We start from the raw sequence: 6,659 nt of genomic DNA, 5'->3' as shown, positions 1-6,659 counted from the left end.
GCCCTCCTATCTTTCAAGAATACATTGTAGGTAATTATTATGTTCACTTAATTAGCTTTTTGTTGATTTGAGCTCATTTGGTGCAATCACTGGTGCTTCTGCAGCACACATTCCATCATCTGATTCTTTCCTAATTAATGGAAGAGTCTAATCACCCACTTCCAACCAATTTTTAAGTACCCTTCATTATTTCTTTGTTTTTGTTGTATGGGAATGGATTTAGAGTTGAAACATGTCTCAACTAATTGCAAGACATAATACCCAAAAATATGAATTAACAAATACTAATATGTACTTAACATCTGTCCTAGTTACCAGTGTTTGTACCCACACACAGAGGATGCTGCTACTGGCTGAAATTAGAAGACAGGAAAAATGTAGTTTATCCAAAGTCTGTATTTCTCTAGCAAGTTTCAAATCAGCATGAGGCATATATCCCATTCAAATATTTATTTGTTCAGCATCTTTACCAAAAAGAGAACTTTCTAGATGACCCTTGTGCCAGCAGAAGTTGTGGTTCTAGCTGATATTACTCAATTAACATTGTATGAGATTTCTCCAAATGTGTTGACTGCCCTATCCATCTTAAAGGGAAAAACAACAAAAAAAAACCCGAAAAAAACCCAAACCACCACCAAACACCCCCAAAAAACACCCCACAACCCAAAACCAAACAAACCAAAAAATCCCCCAAAACAACAACAAAAAACTACCCACATCCTTTTAATTTCTCCTGTTTGTCACTAAAATAATGCAGTATAAATTTGCTAAGTCTTGCAAACCAGCACAATTTCACATTCTGGGACACCATTAACTCTCACAGGAAAATATGTGTTTAGAATCATTAGGTCTGCTCAAACATTGAATGCAGTTATTTTTCAGTATTTTCCATACATAAAATTTAGCAACCTTGTATCAAAAATCCAGCTGTACTAGCAAACAAACAAACAAATTTTTTTTAAAAGCTGGAAGAGGAAAAGGGGGAGGAAGAAACCCCTGTGTGACCGCTGGTGGTTTTAAGACTTACTCAGAATGTTGTACCTTCATCAATGATTAAATGGCTCACCCTTTTAAAATGTATTGAGCCCTCATTTTTATGTGGATGGATATTACTACACCAAAAATTCAACCTCTCACTGAGAAAAAGGGTGATCATAAGAATGGGAAAACAACTCAGATAAGTAAAACCAATGCAAATGCAAACCTTTCACCAACTCCTTAAAAGAGATTGACAATCTGAAGAAGTATAAACACATGGGGCCTATATTTCCCAAAATAAGAAATGGTGGCAGATGCTCAGCTGGCACTGACAAATCAGGCAACCATCACTCTGGGAGGACAGGTACTCTCTGAAAACTGGGAACTTTTAATAGGATTGAAAAGAAAGTGCTTAAATACTGAGGTGTCCAAAAATTTAATTTGGTTTGCAAATACAGATTTTGACTCTTTTTCAAGTTTCTCATTTTTTCCTCTTTGTGTGTGTCTTTTCCTTGCTCTGTCTGAAAACAGAAAAAGGGGTAGCAAGCCCTGTGTAACTAGAATAATATGTATATATACACATATTAATTGTATACAGCTGTATCAATCAGCAGGTTAATATTTAGATGCTATTGTGATTACTTGTTGGTTGGTTGGTTAAGGATCTTCAGGAGGTTTTCAGAATATATGGGCTGGCATGGAAAGCAAAGCTAGATTCTATCAGATATATCTCAATGCTTCTCAACACCATGTGCTTTCATCAGTTTTTTCTCTATGCCTTGTTCTTTGTAGGCAGCACTTAGTACTTCAGAGAGAGTGCTGACTGTGGCTGAGAAGCCATCCTGAAGAGCAGGGACACAGGTATTTTCCATTTTAGATACACAGGCCAAAATACCACACATACAGACCAAACTGACTTTTACTTAGGTACTACTTGATAGGAAAAGTCAGTCAAATTGTCATATTTTAAAGAATGAAAGCAAAATTGTCCATCTTGCTCACAAATGGATCTGTGCTTCCCTGTGCCCCAGGGCCTGCACACCCTCATCCTGCAAGGAGAGGTGCCTATAAAAAGGCTGGAGAGGGATTTTATATAAGGACAAATAGTGATAGAACAAGAGGGAATGGTTTCAAGCCTAAACAGAGCAGGTTTAAAATAGATATTAGGAAGAAATTCTGGACTGTGAGGGTGGTGAGGCATGGGCACAGGGTGCCCAGAGAAGCTACGGCTGCCCCATCCCTGGAAAAGTTCAAGGCCCAATTGGATGGGGCTTTGAGCAGCAGCTGGCGTGAGGTGTCCCTGCTCTGGACTGGAACTGGATGATCACTAAGGTCCATTTCAACCCAAACTGTTCCATGTTGCTCCTGGTGCCCCTGTCAGAGGCTGCCGTGCCCAGAACATGGAACGGCTGCTCTGTGACATCAGCCCAGGGCTGAGATCACCAGAGGTGCTCTGAGCACTGTGGCTGTGCTGGCACACGGAGCCTTGCTCTCGTAGCTGGCACGAGCCTCGTGCAGCCACAGCCATGCTGCTGCTGCTGTGCTTCCTCACGCTGCTGGCCACATGCACGCCTGTGCAGGCCACGTGGAACACCTGCGAGTAAGTGGCCCCAGGCCCGGGGAGGGAGCTTGGGCAGCACTGGGGGCTCCCTGGAGAGGGCCTGCTCGTCCTCCATGGCCAGGCCGCAGCTCCCCAAACCCCACAGGGAGGCCTCAGTTCCTTGTGGACAGGCTCATACCCCGTGGCCTTCCCTGGTGTGCTGCCCCACACACCTTGGGAGCTTCTGCTGGAGCAGCAGCAAGCCATGGAGCAGGATGGAAATGACTTTCTACTTGCAGAGGGAGCTGCGGAGTCCGGCCCTTGACTTCCGATGAGGAACGAGGCAGGACACGTGTCGTGGGTGGCAAAAATGCTGAGGTTGGGGCCTGGCCCTGGCTTGTCAGCATCCAGGATCCCTCGGTTTCAGGCACAGGGCATCTGTGTGGAGGGTCCCTCATCAGTACACGGTGGGTCCTCACGGCTGCCCACTGTTTTGCTGAGTCCAGGTAAGCAGGAGCGGGAAACAGGGATATCCCCACAACATCAGCAGGTGCCGTACTCTTCTCCCATCTCATTTCTCTGCAGTGTGCTCAGTGCCTGGGCAACGCAATGCCCAGCTGAGAAATTGCTCAGGAGAAGGCTGGGCACATGCCACTACTTCCTAGCAGCCTCCAGCTGGCATTCCCAGAGCCTGAGGCATGCTAGAGCAGTCACCACCTCCCTAAGTGCTGCTTTCCTCTGCCTTGGGAAGCAGAAGGCTTGTGACTGCTGGGCCAGTATTGGGCAGAAGGGTGGTCACTGCTGGGCTGGCACAGCTCCAGGCTCTGCTCCCTCTCACCCCTCTCTGCACATGCCTTCAGGAACATCAGCGCCATGCGCCTGCTGATCGGCGTCACCCAGCTGACAGAGCCGGGCCCTGAGGCCCAGGTGCGCCTGATTAAGCGTCTGCTGATTCACAATGAATACGATCCTGCTGACCAGAGCAATGACATTGCACTGCTGGAAATGAGCGAGCCTGTCCAGTGCAACTCCCACATCCAGCTGGTGTGTGTGCCCAAAGCCACGGTGAACGTGGCACAGCTGGATACCTGCTATGTCGCTGGCTGGGGTGCTACCACTGCAAGATGTGAGTTTCCAAAAATGGAGGGCAAGCTCAATACATTGGGAAGATGGATTTGGCTTCCTGACAGTGGAGGCCAAGGCCAGAGTAAGGCTTCCCACTCCCTAAAAGCAGACAACAGGGCCCAAGAGCTCCAGCACCTCTGTAGGGGCACAGCCAAACCCTAGGGAAGGGGTTCGCCTCCAGATGGGGAAAGTGGCAGCAAGCTGCCAGGTCCTCATTCCTTTCTGTGTTCACAGCTCAAACATCCAGCGATATCCTGCAGGAGGCCAAGGTCCACCTTATCAATGTCCAGATCTGCAATAGCAGTGAGTGGTACCAGGGGGAGGTCCATAGCCACAACTTGTGTGCTGGCTACCCGGAGGGTGGCATCGACACCTGCCAGGTAGGAGCGTCACTCAGCCCCCAGCAGCACAGGCAGCACCACCCCAACACAGGCCATCCCTTGCTTTCCCTGGCCAGTCACTCTCTTAGCCCTGGCTCCCCACCTTTCCTGGGCCTTCCCACCCATTGCCCATGTACAGGGCCTAGTCCAGGATCTCCCTTGTCCCTGAGGCCTGGCACTCTGCCCAGAAAGCCCTGCTAGTGCTCTTTGCAGTCTAGATGTCCAGATGCCAATGCTGGAACAACTGTCCTCTGCACATCCAGGATCACTGTGTAGAGCTGAGAGAGAGCCTGACTTCATAGGCTCCCAACCCACTCCCAGCCAAGCTTCTGGAGGTTCCAGCACTGAACAGAGCCTTGCTCAGCTGAGAATACAGCTCTGGCAGGGGCTGTGAGAGAGAAGGAGGCAGCACCGGTGCTGACAGGGGCCACCCAACACCACCTTAATCCTCTCTGGTTCTCTGCAGGGTGACAGCGGGGGTCCACTCATGTGCAAAGACAAGGACGCTGACTTCTTCTGGGTTGTTGGAATAACCAGCTGGGGCAGAGGCTGCGCCAGGGCGAAACGGCCTGGAATATACACTTCTGTTCGGCACTTCTATGACTGGATTGCGCTCCAGATGGAAATGCTCCCACAGTCATGGAATCCTTATCCAACCGCCTCACCCTGGACTCGTCCTACAAATGCCCCATGGCCCACTCAGAAGCCATGGACGAGACCACCTACCACTCAGATGCCATGGACAAGACCACCTACCACTCAGATGCCATGGACAAGACCACCTACCACTCAGATGCCATGGACAAGACCACCTACCACTCAGATGCCATGGACGAGACCACCTACCACTCAGATGCCATGGACGAGACCACCTACCACTTATAACCCATGGCCAACGACACTGCCCACTCCAAAGCCATGGCCAACAACACTGCCCACTTCAAAGCCATGGCCAACAGCACCGCCTGCTCCGAATCCATGGCCAACAACACTGCCCACTTCAAAGCCATGGCCAACAGCACCACCTGCTCCGAATCCATGGCCAACAGCACCGCCCCCTCCAAAGCCATGGCCAACAGCACCGCCCCCTCCAAAGCCATGGCCAACAACCATGCCCACTCCAAAGCCAAGTTCATTACCCACACCAGTGAAAGAGAATAATAACTGCCCATATCCACTCAAGAAGCTGATGGAATTCTTCACTGAGATGCAGAAGCTTCTGAAGAACCTACAGGGGATTCCAGTTTGAGCAGGAGAATGGACAGGATCTAGTGCAGGTTGCATAGGACTGTGACTGTTTCCTGCTGAGGCAATGCCTGCTGATCCAAAGGCTGCCTCAGCACTGAAGGCCTGCTCTGTCCTGCCCACATTGCTCCTCTACATGCACACAAGTGCTAATGTTGACTTAGTTGCTGAAATAAAGTTGTCTGTGTTTGTGGTTAACCATACTTTCAGTCCAGTTTGGTCTCCTGGGCAAGGCAAGAACTTCCTTGTCCAGGACCTGCAAAAGTAGGCTGCCTCAGAGCACTTGGGCACAAAGGAAGTCACTCTAAAGGGCTGGAACTGTGTCTAGTCAGACAGAAGAGTGCTCAGAGCCACCACAGGATGAAGAAGACTGGTGCATCAAGGCTAGGAACAGGACAGGAGACAATGCCACATGCAGACACCTTGGGGAGGGACACTTTGAGGCACACAAGCTGGTGACTAGGGCCTGGCAAAAGCCTGAGCTGATGGAGCAGACCTGGGAAGCTCCTGAGCACAACAAGCAAAATTTCTGACTGTCACAAAGGCAGGGAGAAGCTGAAAGAAGCTACAGTGCCCTAAGGAAGAGCAAGATTTCAGAGGCAGCAAAGGGACATTGGTGTGTGAGGTGGCCACACTTCAGAGATGTTTGAAGAAAGAGTTGGGGTCATTCTGGGGAGGAGAACCTGGTCGGAGCAGAAGGACCCAGGAAACTGCATCTGCATTCCCATGGAAGCCTAAGGTGAGCTAGTTAACAGCACCTGCAACACCAAGTCCGTTCACAGGTGGGACACACCTTGGATTCAGGGGGAAAAGAGCAGGGAGGAGATAGCAGGGAGGAAAGAAGGTCAGAGAAAGAGAGGAGTCAAGGAAGATGAGGGGGATGTGTAAGCATGGCAGATAGGGAGAAGGGAGAATCAAGGAGCCAGTCTCACAGACACAAGCTGCATCCTAGTGCCACAGGTGCCACAACTGCCCTTGTCAGTGTGGGCCCAGAACAGCAGCAGCCCTTACAGACATCAAGGCCAGGGAGCCTCCCAGAGGGCGTTGCTGCGGCTGACGTGGCCAGCATGGACTGTGCCACATCCGTGCTTTGCACAGGAAGGAGGACACTGCCTGGGTATCTCTGGCTCATGTGACTGGTGCTGCACTGTAACCAGATGGGACACGTGCATGCTGTCTGCAGGAGCCATGTGCTCTAGGGGGTGGTTTTGGGAAGGAGCTTCTGGCAAGCAGCTGCAGAGAGTAGGGTGGCAGTGAACTCCCCAAAGAGACCATGATGACACACAGGGTGTTTTCCTGCAAGCTGTTAACAGGAAGTTCTGGGAGCCCCTGCAAACAGAGGGGCTAAAATAAAGCTGGAGAGGGACTTTTTTTACAAGGGCAAGCAGTAA

At 50.1% G+C, this 6,659-nt stretch overlaps 1 pseudogene; it reads left to right on the top strand.

The window, feature by feature from the left end:
• The first annotated feature begins 2,542 nt into the window (after positions 1 to 2,542).
• LOC131084058 (acrosin-like) lies at positions 2,543 to 5,272 on the top strand (annotated as a pseudogene).
• The last annotated feature ends 1,387 nt before the right edge of the window (positions 5,273 to 6,659 follow it).

Source organism: Melospiza georgiana, chromosome 5, assembly GCF_028018845.1.
Source record: "Melospiza georgiana isolate bMelGeo1 chromosome 5, bMelGeo1.pri, whole genome shotgun sequence".
Classification (NCBI taxonomy): Eukaryota; Metazoa; Chordata; class Aves; order Passeriformes; family Passerellidae; genus Melospiza; species Melospiza georgiana.
Note: the sequence above shows the minus strand (reverse complement) of the source record. Positions and strands in the feature narration are given on the sequence as shown.